General features: G+C 36.8%; 1 long non-coding RNA gene across 1 annotated transcript in view; it reads right to left on the bottom strand.

Annotated features, from left to right (window-relative positions):
* Window positions 1-1,122: 1,122 nt before the first annotated feature.
* The window catches only part of LOC107104335, a 61,439-nt gene continuing 49,207 nt past the window's right edge, over window positions 1,123-13,354 (bottom strand). The window contains exons 2-3 of the long non-coding RNA XR_001482245.1: window positions 6,572-6,906; window positions 1,123-1,274 (exon numbers count right to left, since the gene is read on the bottom strand). This is a non-coding gene — a long non-coding RNA (uncharacterized LOC107104335). The remainder of the gene's footprint in view (window positions 1,275-6,571; window positions 6,907-13,354) is intronic.

Here is a 13,354-nt window from a genome sequence, read left to right as displayed (position 1 = left end):
ATGTGGGGGCTTGAGGATGTCAGACTGACTAGGATGAACACTACCTATGTTGAATATGGAAAAAGGAGGATTATACTCCCTATAGCATGTGTTGCTGTCAAAAGGAAGAGATTTTTTCAGTTCACCTACTACATGACATCATTGTTTTCTAGAAGTAGTAGTTACTTGTCTACCCTATATGGTATATCCAATCTGAATTGGTTAATGTCTGTGTTCAAATATTCAATCTTTACAGATTCAGCTGACTAATATTTGATAAAGATATAAGCATAATTCACAATCTACATCCAACAATATATTGGACAGATAGCATACAGTTCCCAGTTAGAATATTTAAACAAATTAAGCAACTTCACTCTTTAAGTGTCACAACCCCAATCATCTATACACATTATTGGGATCTTATGTGATTAACCAACACAAAGTTATGCAAAATTGTAATGTAGTAAATAAAGGATACACAGCATTTGAACTGTTACACAAATAATAGTGTGAAAAAGTGGGGTGTAAAATTATATTAAGACACTGTAAGTGTAATACAGCTATATAGAACCAAATTAATTATCTTTTTAGGTCACATAATTGTTAAGTAGCTTCTACTGAATACTAAAGTTCAAGGAATAGCTTCACCAAAACTGATTTTCCCCAAAATAGTTGCCTCTTATTATTTTGGGAAAACTTAAAAGCAAAAAAACAAAAATGATTCAGTCTCTTGCAGGTGGTGAAGAAATACATTTATATATTATCTTCTTTGCAATGATTTGTACATTGTGCTAACCATTATATGGTCAGCTTAACCATGAAGACAAACAAACAAATAACATAATTTCTTGCTGGTCCACTTCTTTTATACAAGTAATTAGTATTCCACCAGTTAGTGAATCCGCTTTACATGTGGTATCAAATTTACATGTTTTCATACATCCAAACCTTTTGAGGATCACGTCCTATGAATTTTATGTGAATAAAATTTGATCGTGTTGATTTGAAAAGGTATTAAAATGCATTAAGAACACTTATGTATATCAGGACAAAAGAAAGTGAATGGGAATGTTGATGCAACAATTAGCAAAATGCTAATAAAAGATATTTACCTGCTTTCCATGAGAAATGATTGGCTCTGGGAAGCAAAATGTCAGAGTGGGCTGGAAAAGAAAATAACGATGAGAAGAGGAGGAAGAGACTGAGGAAGTTCCCAGTGTGCCTTGTCCAGCCGCTGACCCCAAAGTCATCTTTCAGAGTCATAGTCCAGCCCATTGCTGCCTTTCTTAATCCTGTGAGAATAAAATGAAATTCATCACTATATTAATAAGAAATATATCCAGAGACCCCAGCCAGAGAAAACAGAGGAGGGAAGGGGCTGATCATAAGGGAGAAGGGGAGAATGTCACTCAGACTATTGCCTTTATGGATAAAACTGAGATACTACTGGCAATGTTTTTATCCGATTTCAGGTTAATGCTTGCACAAAGTAGAAGAATGTACATGTTTCTTCTACTACCTGGCCAACCTGGAAGCCTTTGACTTTGCAGAATCATTAGGTATTTGCATGTAAAAGTTAGACTCACACGTCTGGCTACGTTTAAATAATCAAAGCACTTGGGATTATTCTGGGATTCATGATTGTGTTACACCAACAGCAGGAGTTGTTAGCACCTGATGCTCTTGGAGCCTTGGTGTTTTTACAGATTTGTTCTCCAAAAAGACATTTGTTCTGCTGTAGCACTTGGGTATTGAGGAATTTGTTTTAATTGACCTGCTATTGAACAGAGGTCTCCCAGGAGGATTCTTTTCTTCTAATTTTGTGTGCTTGAAGCCCAACATGAAAACACTTAATGTGCAAAGCAGAAAATTAATCTTTCTCACAAAATAGGAAAAATAAAAGACACTGGTGTCAGTATTTACATAAAGAAAATATGATTTAATCTAAATTTCAAGGTCTTTTTTTCCAGCTTTTCTTTAGTGATTAGAAACCATAGAGAGGATTAGAGTTCTTTTTTTTTTATGAAGCATCGATTACAGTCCAGAGCTTTGAATTACTGCAGCCTTATCTTTGGAGAGACTAAAATTTTGGCTCCAATGCCTTTTTCTGTGCTATCATGTTGTTTAATATCATTTAATGAAAAACTATGCTGAGTTAATGATGGCTTAGTGCCTGCAAGTGGGTGGCCAGTTACACTGCTATTGATGGATGGTCCAATTTTTTTTCAAACTGCGCTGCATTATTTCTAAGACATTATAGAAATAAATTTAGAGAAGCCAAAATTTCAAGATTTGGCAATCTGCTATACCTTTAAGCGGATTTCAACCCCCAGAGGTCTGCTGGATCTTTATTTTAAAAATGTAGTCAACATAGAATTAAATTAAAGTAATTTCTCTTCTTCTTACTGTTGCATTTGTCTCATATTTTAATAGCCTAAATGTGTTCTGTTCGGTTGACTGAACAATTCACCCCGACACTTGCACATCCATACGCCAATTAGACATCTCTGGTTGCTGATTAGTAGCCTTCTCTTGCAGCAGTGTTTGGAAAGCATACCTGACTGCATCTGCAACACATCCTGCCTCCAGCCAGCATCATTTTAGTATTTACAGGGCAAGCAGGTCTCTCTCAGTAACTGAGCACATTAAGGCTAATTAGGAAACACTGCGTTTAAAAAACCCCACCAAAAAACAACACAGGTACTGTATGTCCTGGCAGCATGCCAGTGTTTATTTGTTAAACACCCAAAGATAGATATTTATGTTACCTCCATTGTCATACAGTTACAATTTTTAACTGCAATTCTGAAAACAACACTAAGCTACGTTAATCTTTAAAATAGCTCATGCTCAGACAAATCGGATGGACAGCATCTTTTCACTGCATTTCTGAAGTCTTGCCATTGATTTCTAATCGGGTTTCTATGTGTTGTCTTTTATTTTAGGGTAATTGTGGTGTTTGAAAATGAGCTTCTTCTCCACCTCAAACCCTTTAAATTAATATTCAGGTTCGTAAATTTTCCGTTCAACTTTCAACTGCTTATTTCACCAGTTGAAGAGAAAAGCCCCCCCACAGAATACTGCTGCCATCACCGGTTTCTACTGCACACAAAGTTAAAAGAAAGTTAACATTTTCTCTCATCTGAAGGTTGCACCTTTCATGTTATTTACCCCAAAGGGTTTCATTGCACACTGTTTATGGGACTTTTTAGAAAATAATTTCTGTTTTTTTTTTTTTTATGAATCTTGTCTGTAGTTATCAGACTTGGAGAATATGGCTGAAAGCTATTCAATCAACCTGTGTTTTGGATCTCTTTTAGGTGCCTTATCAATTTTAAGCTTTCGCACTTGTACAGTCTTTATTTAAGGGTTGATAGAGTAAAGGAGACAACTACATTTACATACTTCATTTAGAAGAACTTGACATAGCAACTTTATTTTTCAGTCATGGACCACCTTCTGATGGTCTTTCATTAAATCCAAAAAACAACTCTAGATGTACTGTTTTAATGAGAAGAAATTTAAAGTTCAATAGACACAAACAAGGCAATGTAAAGAAAAACACAGGCCAAAAGTCATTTTTTACTTATTTTTTAAAAAGACCAGTTAAATGGCTGTGTCAAAGACACCATGCCATGCTCTTACTGGAAGCAGAAAACCTGCAGATCAGCAGCATGGCTCAAACAATAATGTGCATCCAACTGGAAACCATGATCTGATGGAATGCAATCTGTCACCCTGTTTCCTGTGTTCCTGGTTTGGTTCCCACTTACTGGACTGAAGTCAGTGACAATGATGAGATTATCATGAGGGAACAGATGAGCAAAACTCAACAACCCTCGGTTTCACAGGTGGTCATAACAATTAGGGTTTGATTAGATGTTTCTAAATAAAAGGAAAAGGCTCATTTGGTTTGCCAACGTCCTAAACAATCAGCCTGCAATCCTCCAGCCTCTTTTTGAATCAGCCAAAAACTGTGTTCTGTTCAAGTGGAAGCAAACACATTTGATGCCGGCCTGTATGCGAGAGAGATCCAACCTTACTCTTCGAATTTCTACAAAATTATTAAGCCAACTAGCTTTTATAGCCTCCGTTAATATTCACACTTCAATCCCCATCTTGTCTTTGTGCTCTGCATTTGATATGGACTGGTTAACAAGGCTGTAAGTATTTTTTCCCACATTATAGTGCATGTAATTGCTTTTGATTGCAGGCAATAAAAACACAACAATCCATCCCTCCTCTCTTTGCTTCACAGATGAATTCACAGAAAGTGATAACCATGAAAGCACAGAACAAACTATGATGAAAAATGCTTTTAACATTTTGTAATTTAGTTTACATTTTACAGATTTTATATTTACATTCTCTGCTTATATAGTTCTGTTTTACCCCAATAGTTTTGTTCTCTAGTTCTAATGTACCAACAGAGCTTGGCCGGAAATTAAGAGATATTCTGATAGACACCTGATCAATATCAATAAAATATATGTTGATGAAATCATGAATAATTCCACTGAACTCTGTTTCAGGGCCACATTGTATTCTGGGAGATACAGGTAGAGGAAAGGATCAAGCTAAGCTTGGTTGGTAATAAGGCTGACCTAATACATTTAAATAAGTTAGCCTTATGGCCATAGCTTTATAGTTATTCTTTTTTAGACAAATTTATTTATCCAGTTTAGCTTCTCTTTTCTTTTTTTTCATGTATTAATTTTATAACCACTATATTAATTGCTTCTTTGATCTACCTGTTATAGCATTGCTTGGATTCTGATCTTTCTTGCTATACTTATATATACTGTATATCTGTGTGCGCTGATCTGAAATCTACCAGATTTCTGCTCAGAATGTTTAAATGATCCTGATTAAAATCACCTCCTGATACTTGCTGTTTTTGTAGATTATTTTCCACTGCCAAAATCTAAAACTCAACAGCCTTTTTCATGCAAACGGCTCACAAACTTGTGTTTTAAGCTACATAGACAGCAGTTGAAAAACCTGTTATGAAACTGAAGACGTTCAAAGAAAAGCACTGAGTTTATGAAGCAGGTAAAAAGCCTTTTCATGTACCCAATTAACTGGAACCACGCTGAAATATGTAATGAGCTGAATCATCCAAAAGTAACATCAAAACAGAGAGAAACATTAGGTTGGCACTTCAGCAAACTCCACATGGAGACACCATCAGCAGAGAAAGATGAGGGTTTATTGACGACTGTAGCCTTTTTTTCTCCCGTCAGAAATATCTGTAAAAATGGGAGATAAAGCTGTGCATGTTTTACTGGATCCATTGTCATAACATCAACACAGCTTTCTAACCGAGTTAACCCACATTGGAACAGCATGTTTAAACTGACCTGCTGAAGCTGAGACAAAATATGTTTTCCTGTTTAGAGAAACAGTGTCAGCGCTCATGACTACATGACTTCCTGCAATTCTTAAAACAGTTACTGAACTACTGTAGACCATGGAATACTGGGACTGGAACTAAGTGCTGTAAATAAGTGGCATCAATTTTAAGAACAAAACAAATTCTTAGGTAGCAAGACATGTAAATAATATCCAAAAAAGTCGATGTGTGCCTTTGGCTCGGAAAACAGTGAAGGTTTATTTGACATCTAATGTTTACAGAGTATAAGGTATCTGTCAGAAATAAACGTCCTTCTTTAAAACCATAACAAAGGGCTGCCTCTTTGTTTCCTCTTAGCCTTCACAATTCATAGTCATAAATATCCTACACCTCTTTAAATTTTTAAAACCCAGCCAGCACTGCAGGACAAGCCAACGATGTGTGTCATCAACAAAGTCATTAAATCTGTGTCAAATGCCCCCCCCAGATTGTTCTTTTGACTACATTTTAAAGGGACAAACTCTCTAAGCGATTCTGATGTTAGCCGATATTGAGGCTTGGATTTTAAAGCGTATCTCATGAGCTGTTGCTCATGTTCAGCTCTACAGCCCTCTAAGCAGAAGTCCTTTCTAAATCCACATGAGCACTCTTAAAACGCAGACACCTTTATATCATCAAGAAGCCTTTTTCTGACAGAATAAATAATAATTCTATCTATTTTATTCTTTATTTGCTTTACTAAACTGGTTTTGCTTCACAAAGACCATGTTCACAGCTTACAGGTTCCCTATCAGGCCTTTGCAAGACAAGTGCCTGTGTTATGCACCTTTACAACATTTGTAATTAAGAGGTGTTCAGATAGGACCAGTAAATGCAAAAATCCTCTTAGATGTTTACACAATCCCCTAACATTAACTATTAGAGCTAACAAAGACAAAAAAATAAACAAAGTTGCAAAATTATTACAGATTTAAAATGAGAATGAGTGTGAAATGGTTGCTTTTGACCTGCTTTTTCTTCCACATAAATCTCATTTGGAAAAAAAATATCATTTTGGGATTTCAACAGAATGATAAAAACATTTAATTGTTCTAACCACTTTGAACAAATGGAAGCCCAAATGAAAATATTCACAGCATCAGATTTTAGATTTTTAATGTACATTATGCCTCTTGCCCATTGCTAGAGAAAAACAGAAGCCCCATTTTTGAAAAATGCATATGTAAAACACTGTACCTGTGTAGGGTCAACTCCAGTCATCCCTTTGGGTGATATTGTTAGTAGACTTGCAGATGACAGTGGGATGTCCTTTCCTAGAAGATTTTAGCCAAGCACAGAGGAGGCGTCTGAGGATGTTAGGTCTGGCAGGAATGGTAAATTGCCTGTGCCAAGCCTTCTGCTTGCAGCATCATGCAATAGCTTAATCCAGTACAAATCAATGTGTCGTGGGCTGGGACTATGTCACACCTCCTGCAGCAGCGAGCACCTTCGAGGTGCTAACTCTGTCAAGCGCCCACTCACTCAAGTACCAACAGGGGAAGGTCCAACCAGCATGGGGAGCTGTAAAGGGCCTGAGGAGGAAAAAAAAACAAAACAGAAAAGAAATGAAAGAGATATAAGTATGTGTCCAGAGAGTTGTAAAATTTTTTGACATAAACTTGCTTCAGGATAGTTGGAATGCTACATGCATAAAAAACAATGAGAATAAATTGTTTGTTCAAGACCCTGAACTGAGTCTCCTTTTTTTGCAACATCAAAATAAACTGCCATAAAAGTACGACTTTATGATGTACAAGAATCTCATTTGGTTTTTTCTTTTAATATAACTTCATCCAAGAGCAATATTCACAGAGAGTGTTTGGTCTAAAAACAAACGATAATATTATGCTTTCAGTTTTAAGACTCACTGCAGCACTAAAAAAGTCAAGTTATGTCAGTGTGAATATATTAATGAGGCAATGGGTGTTGTTTGTGAATCCTTTCTAAAGCAGCATAATAGTCTTTTGTATTAATTCCTAAAAACAATCTGGTATCAAAGGCAGGAGATACGGCTTTAGGATATTTGCTCTTTTGTGCAAGTCAGTGATTAAATGTGAGCCCTGCAGCCAAGTCTGTTCATCGAGCTCACCCACAAGAAATGTATTCTATTAACACCCTCTGCCTCAAAGTCTCATTCATCCCCCCAGTACTTTCAGCAGCTCCACAGTCTGCTTCCCTACTGACCTGACTGTTCACACCCCTGAGATCCCCAGATTCCATTGACCCAGAACTTATTACCCATGGATTTAAGGGCTTTTTCCTCATCATTCTATTGTTGTTCAAATTAGCTGGTTTCTGCAGCTGCATTATTCTTGCAGGCTGCCTATCGAACAAGATGAATGAAGACAAAGCAATAAGATACAGAGATCTTACTTTCAACTCTAGAAAAATACTTAATTTGATCTAAATCTTTCTATACAGTCACACTCTTGTTATCTCTCACTATTTTGTGAAAAATGTTTGTGAACAATCAAAAAGACAACATCTTTTGGGAGTAGAATCACATTTTCTATGTATGGTCATAGTTGGCATTAATACATGTGATCATAATTTGAAGAATTCACATGGGGGAGCAGTCTCAGCAGAGATGCCCAGACTTCCATCCCTTCCCCCTTCTCCAGCTTTTCTACAGAAAAGCTTAAGGACTCCAAGGACAGCTGAGAGACACAGTCCCCCCAGCGTGCTGCCCACGGGCGTCTTTCAGGTAGTATATGCCTGGAGCAGCACCCAGGGAAGATGTCTGGGGGCATCTCAAAAAAATGCCCAAGCCACTTCTGCTGACTACCTTTGATGTGGAAAAGCAGTGGCTCCACACCAAGCCCCTCCTGGATGGTTGAGCTCCTCACCCTATCTCCAAAGTCCATCATCTACCTGAGGCCTACCGTGTTTTTGTGCCCCATAAACCGATGAACACCCTAATGCTTTAATAAGGTGGTAATTTTGAACAATTTATGACAGCACTCAGATTCAGAGCTCGGAGTCTAGTCCTCCTGATCACGCTCCTCTGGGTATTACTGTTATTCCACTCATGGGTGTTAAATAGTGTTGCAGTCAAGGCCACCTATCCTGAGACCAAGTCAACACCATGGCCAGCCAACCGTGCCAACTGTGAGACTTTCACCGACAAAAACCAAGTTGGGGCTAAGACCAAGGGAATACAAGAAGGAGTCAAGACCAGCACCACACATCACATATCACAAGTCCTTAATCTAACCTGAAAAATCAACATTACCATAACAAAAATAAAACATTAAACACTCTCAGCTAAAGTAGACGAAACTTTCTGTATTTACTACTCATGACTAAAGTCTTCATTTCATGTTTTTAATAAAATATTAGATACATTTGTGCCTTAAAATGTAGATTTTGTAAGATCTTTTTTTTGCGTCCCCTGCTAAAGCACATCATGAAGTTGAGCTCAAGATCATCTTGCAAACCTAAATCATTATGACTGGCTTTCTTGTAGCAAACAAATCTTTGATTTGTAGGGTAGGAAAAAAATGTCTTGGCCATTAGTACTTGACCATTAGGAAAAATATGTCATTTAAAATCACCAAAAATAAACAAAAAAATATGTGATTTCATTATTAATTGATCTAGTATAAAATAGTCTCATTAATGTGATTCATTCATCTCAGGTTACACTAAGTTTGTATTTTCTTTTCCAAACTGAAATATTCCCACTTTTTTAATTAATTCAATTTGTGGCACCTTTTGTTTTCCGTACATTCTGCACCTTCTGCCTATGTGACATCTTTGGATTGAGTTCAAAATATCATATTCAGAACTTTCTTCAGAAGTTCAAGTTACAAATAGTAGCCCTTCAAAATTTCCCTACTTTCCTTGATGGGCCCTTGGCTGGTCCCCTGAGGTTCATTTTTAAATATCAATCTTTGTACTTAAATATTATTTCTGTCATGATTTCTGGTCATTAAGATCTAAGGAGAAGTGCCTTCTCCTGCTCAGACCCTGTAATTCACTGAAAGGGTGGAGTCTGAGTAAAAAATGTGCCTGCCTACCAGAAGGAAATGGTCACTCCAGTAAAGAAAGTTGTCTTAAGACCAACACTAGTCTTGAGTACTGCAACACTGCTGTTGAAGTCCCCCAATAGGATGTTGTAGTTCCTGAGAGGGTTGCTGTCCATCATCATCACCAGATGCCTGGCCTTTCTGTGCCACATCTTAACCCATAAGACAAAATAAAAGTTATAGCCCTCTCCCAAACCCCAAGGAGCAGGGATGAGGCACTCTTACTAAAACTTATAACATTAGGTTTTATTGTCATAGTTTTGGTTCTGGTTAAGTTTTCTCTTTGAGTTTTAATTAGTTTTATTTACATTTTGTGTTATTCTAGTTATTTTTTGTTTTATTTGAGTCCTTATGTATTTTTTGTTTACCCTCTGTTGCCCTCTTGTGTCAGTCTCTTTCTCCTAGCTCCCTTCCACACCTTTTCCTCGTCTGCCAATTAGTCCTCCCATTGTTTCTGTCTCCCATATATACTCCTTCTGTTCAGGCACTCTTTGCTACTTCCCTGCCATTTATTTGCCGTTCATGTGTGTTTTCCTGGATTTCAGTATTTTTGTTGTGGATTTTTGCTTCTGTTGACCTCTTTGAATATTAAACTTGCAAAAAAACACCTCACCTATCATCACTGCATTTGGGTCCTTCAAACCCCCACTCAATTACAATCATAATACAACATCCTGTTGTTTAAAGCTGTGAGATAAAAGCAGACTCTACTGGATAACAAAGCTTTTGCTTTGCAGTGTCACTACACCAAGTGTATGTTTAGTTTGGCCCATCAGTTTCTCAGGGTGTCTCCCACTCCATTTGTGTTACAGTTGCAAAATATGAAATTTGTTTTTGTTTCGTCTTCCAACTTAGTAAACAAGAAGCTGACAAATATTCCCACTGCCAAGCTTAGATCTCTATTTTCAAATAGACAAGCTGCAAAGTCACACAATTAAGTGGAGCTGATATTTCTGTAGCCCGCTTCACTGGGAAATGAAGACCTACATATCTTGCCAAATTAAGTACACAATAGAAACGTAGGAATTTCAAAAGAAAAGCAATCACTAAAACACTACACTTGTATGAACACATGTCAAGGTTTATCATTCCTTAATATGGAGGATGTTTTCAGGATGGTTTTCATTATTTAAATGGAAGAAAGCTAAAATGTGTGCTAAGGATTATTAAAATAGGTTTGATTTAAAATCAAATGCTTCTTTTAAGCTTTTTTTTTTTTTTTACAAAAAGGGACTAAGCCACAATGCTTTGCCAAAAAAAAAAACAAAAAAAAAAACACATATAGCTAATACAAGTTAGTTTTGCAGTTCTTTTAAGAAACTGAAAATCATTTTTCCGGTCTGTTGAGATGCTGCATGTGGCACTATCTGAAAGGGGTAGGTATCTCAACCTTACCAGTTCCTCAAACAGGCCTTCCTCCAGGAGCCGCTGCTCCTGAAGATGGGGTTATCAACTCAATCAGCTGCACATATATCACTGTTTTCAACATACCATGCTTCTTTCACCCTGCCTCTCTGTGCTGCAGATGCAGGGGTATGACAAGTAAAGCAAGCAGACAGAATAACAAGATAGATACCAACAGGAAGGAATTTAAAATATTCTGCACACATGGCTCAACACAAAAACACATCTTTAATTAAATGAAACTCACATTTGAGGGGGTTGGGTAAATCTATTCTGAAATTCTACTTAACCTTCTAAAGGTTTTTTATTTAAAAATATGTATTTGAATCTTACAATTAAGTGACATTGCACAAATTCCCATATGCTGCAAAGCATATAAAAAGAAAACTCCAAACTGAATTGGATTTAATCTTTCCAGTTTCAATGTATGCAAACAATCATGATTTTTAAGTGTTATCTTTTTTGGATCTAGCTTGACAAAACTGAAACTCATGGTTCTCTATCAACAGGCTTTCAGATGATCAAATAATGATGAAAAAAATTATAAAAGCCTGATTTTAGTCTTCGTCTAACTGTACCAGCTGAAATTTCTGTTACTTTATTCCCCCAGAACTGTCAGCCAAAATTACCATAAACTAAACCCCTTCATGGCGACGTCACAGTTGAAGCACCACAATCCTAGTGGTTTCAGGGTAGGCAGATCAATAAAGATTTTTCCTTCAGAGCAGACTTGGGCATTTTATGGCCCACAGACCACATCTAGCCATTTAGAAGTCCACACCCAGCCATAAGGCAACATGGAAATCAAACATGCATAAGGTGTTTTATCTGTTTTCATCTAAAAATGTTGAATTCACTTTGACACACCAGCTTTTATTTTTTGTGTTGTTTGTTTTTTCCTAAATAAACAACTGTGCCATTGAAAGCACCCTGAAAGACGTATGCCAAAAGAAAAATAGAGTGTCAAACCTTGATTTGTGCTGTAAACACATCTAGCATTTTTATTTTAATGAGTTTCATTAAAATTCCAAATTGTAAAGAACCATACTTTTTAAATCGGGGAAGATTAAATGAAACGTTTGATATTTTAGGAGAATTAGTTTTTATATCTAATACAAGCTCCATGCATGGGAACCAGAAACAAAGCAGTGTGGGGTAAAAAAAAAATCAGTTTTTCTTTCAATATGGGCACAATCTTTTTTAGAGCGAGATTTATCTGGTTGGAGAACGAGATGGAGAAACAAGGAGGAAAAAGCTTGATAAGCCAGAGACAATGAGAAGCGAGGAAAAGAGAACAATGCAGATTAGGTGCAGAAGTGCGTTTGGGACTCCTATGCTGAGAAAGTTTCACGAGGGTGAGAAACTCATAAACCTGAAGTAGCCTGGGTAATTTAAGTGCTTAATTACAATACAGTTTCAGCAAATACATTAGAATGTTCTACTATACAACACATTATCACCATTTAAAACAAATTGAAATTTAAACACGAAAGACCATTTTTGTTGCCTCATTTATACAGCACCTTTTTCAATTATTTTTCTCATATCATTACCAGAGTGTATGACCCTTGATTAAACAATGATAATTACTACTGGGACAGATTTTATATAGAGTGACATAACGACAATACTATGCAGGAAAAATTGAAGCTCTGCAGGGTATTGCTATGGAGCGCTCACAGAGCTCAGAGTATTAAGTTAAAAGTTTTCTTTTCTGTTGCTGTTGTTCAATAAAAGTATGTTTTAAGATCATTTGAGGCAAGAAAATTATACTTTTAAGCGTCACTATATGGCCCGTTTACCGATTTAAGGGATAATAAAAAGAATTCCGAAGTTAAGAGGACCGCGGCAACCAGAGGACCTCCGAGGGTAATGGTAGCCAGTTCTAATCCTAGCCCGTCTGCAACAGCCCTCTCTCTGCATAGCCGTGTGTGAAGGGCCGCTGGCTCTAATGGTGATTTTTTTTGTTTTATTTGGCAAATTGTTCATTTGATTTGTTTTTATCTGACTGTGTTAATTATCATTCACCCAATAAATAAAAAAATAAGAACTTACCTAGATACTATTAATAGCAGGAGGTGAAATGCAGCTACAGACAAGCTGAGCGTGTGGTGACGTCACAAAAATGCTTCTGTTCCAACTGACCCATATTTATGCTGGATGCTCCCGTTCTCCCTGAATACATACTTTCCTGTATTCTTCTCAAGAACATACTTGGCAAGGAAACAAGTTCATACATATTTCTTGTGAATTGAGAAACGGCTATGATCTTTCATTGCTGGAGGAAAGCTCAACAAACTGATTTAGTGTAATTTAAGATAAAGACATTAAGGGCCGGATCTATCAAAGGTTTGCGTGTATAAAAACGTGAGCTATTTCACTGCGCACGCAAAAAAATGTATAAACTGATCTATCAACAGCGTTCTAAAAGGATTTGGTCTTTAAAACGTGCTAAATAGCGCCTCTTATCCATTTAGTACTTTTTCTGCAATGAATATGCAATATGGGGCGTTTACACGCAAAAGTGCGTCTTGTGGGAGGGGAACAT

This window comes from Cyprinodon variegatus, unplaced genomic scaffold, assembly GCF_000732505.1.
Source record: "Cyprinodon variegatus isolate N-32 unplaced genomic scaffold, C_variegatus-1.0 Scaffold1696, whole genome shotgun sequence".
NCBI classification, from domain to species: Eukaryota; Metazoa; Chordata; class Actinopteri; order Cyprinodontiformes; family Cyprinodontidae; genus Cyprinodon; species Cyprinodon variegatus.
Note: the sequence above shows the minus strand (reverse complement) of the source record. Positions and strands in the feature narration are given on the sequence as shown.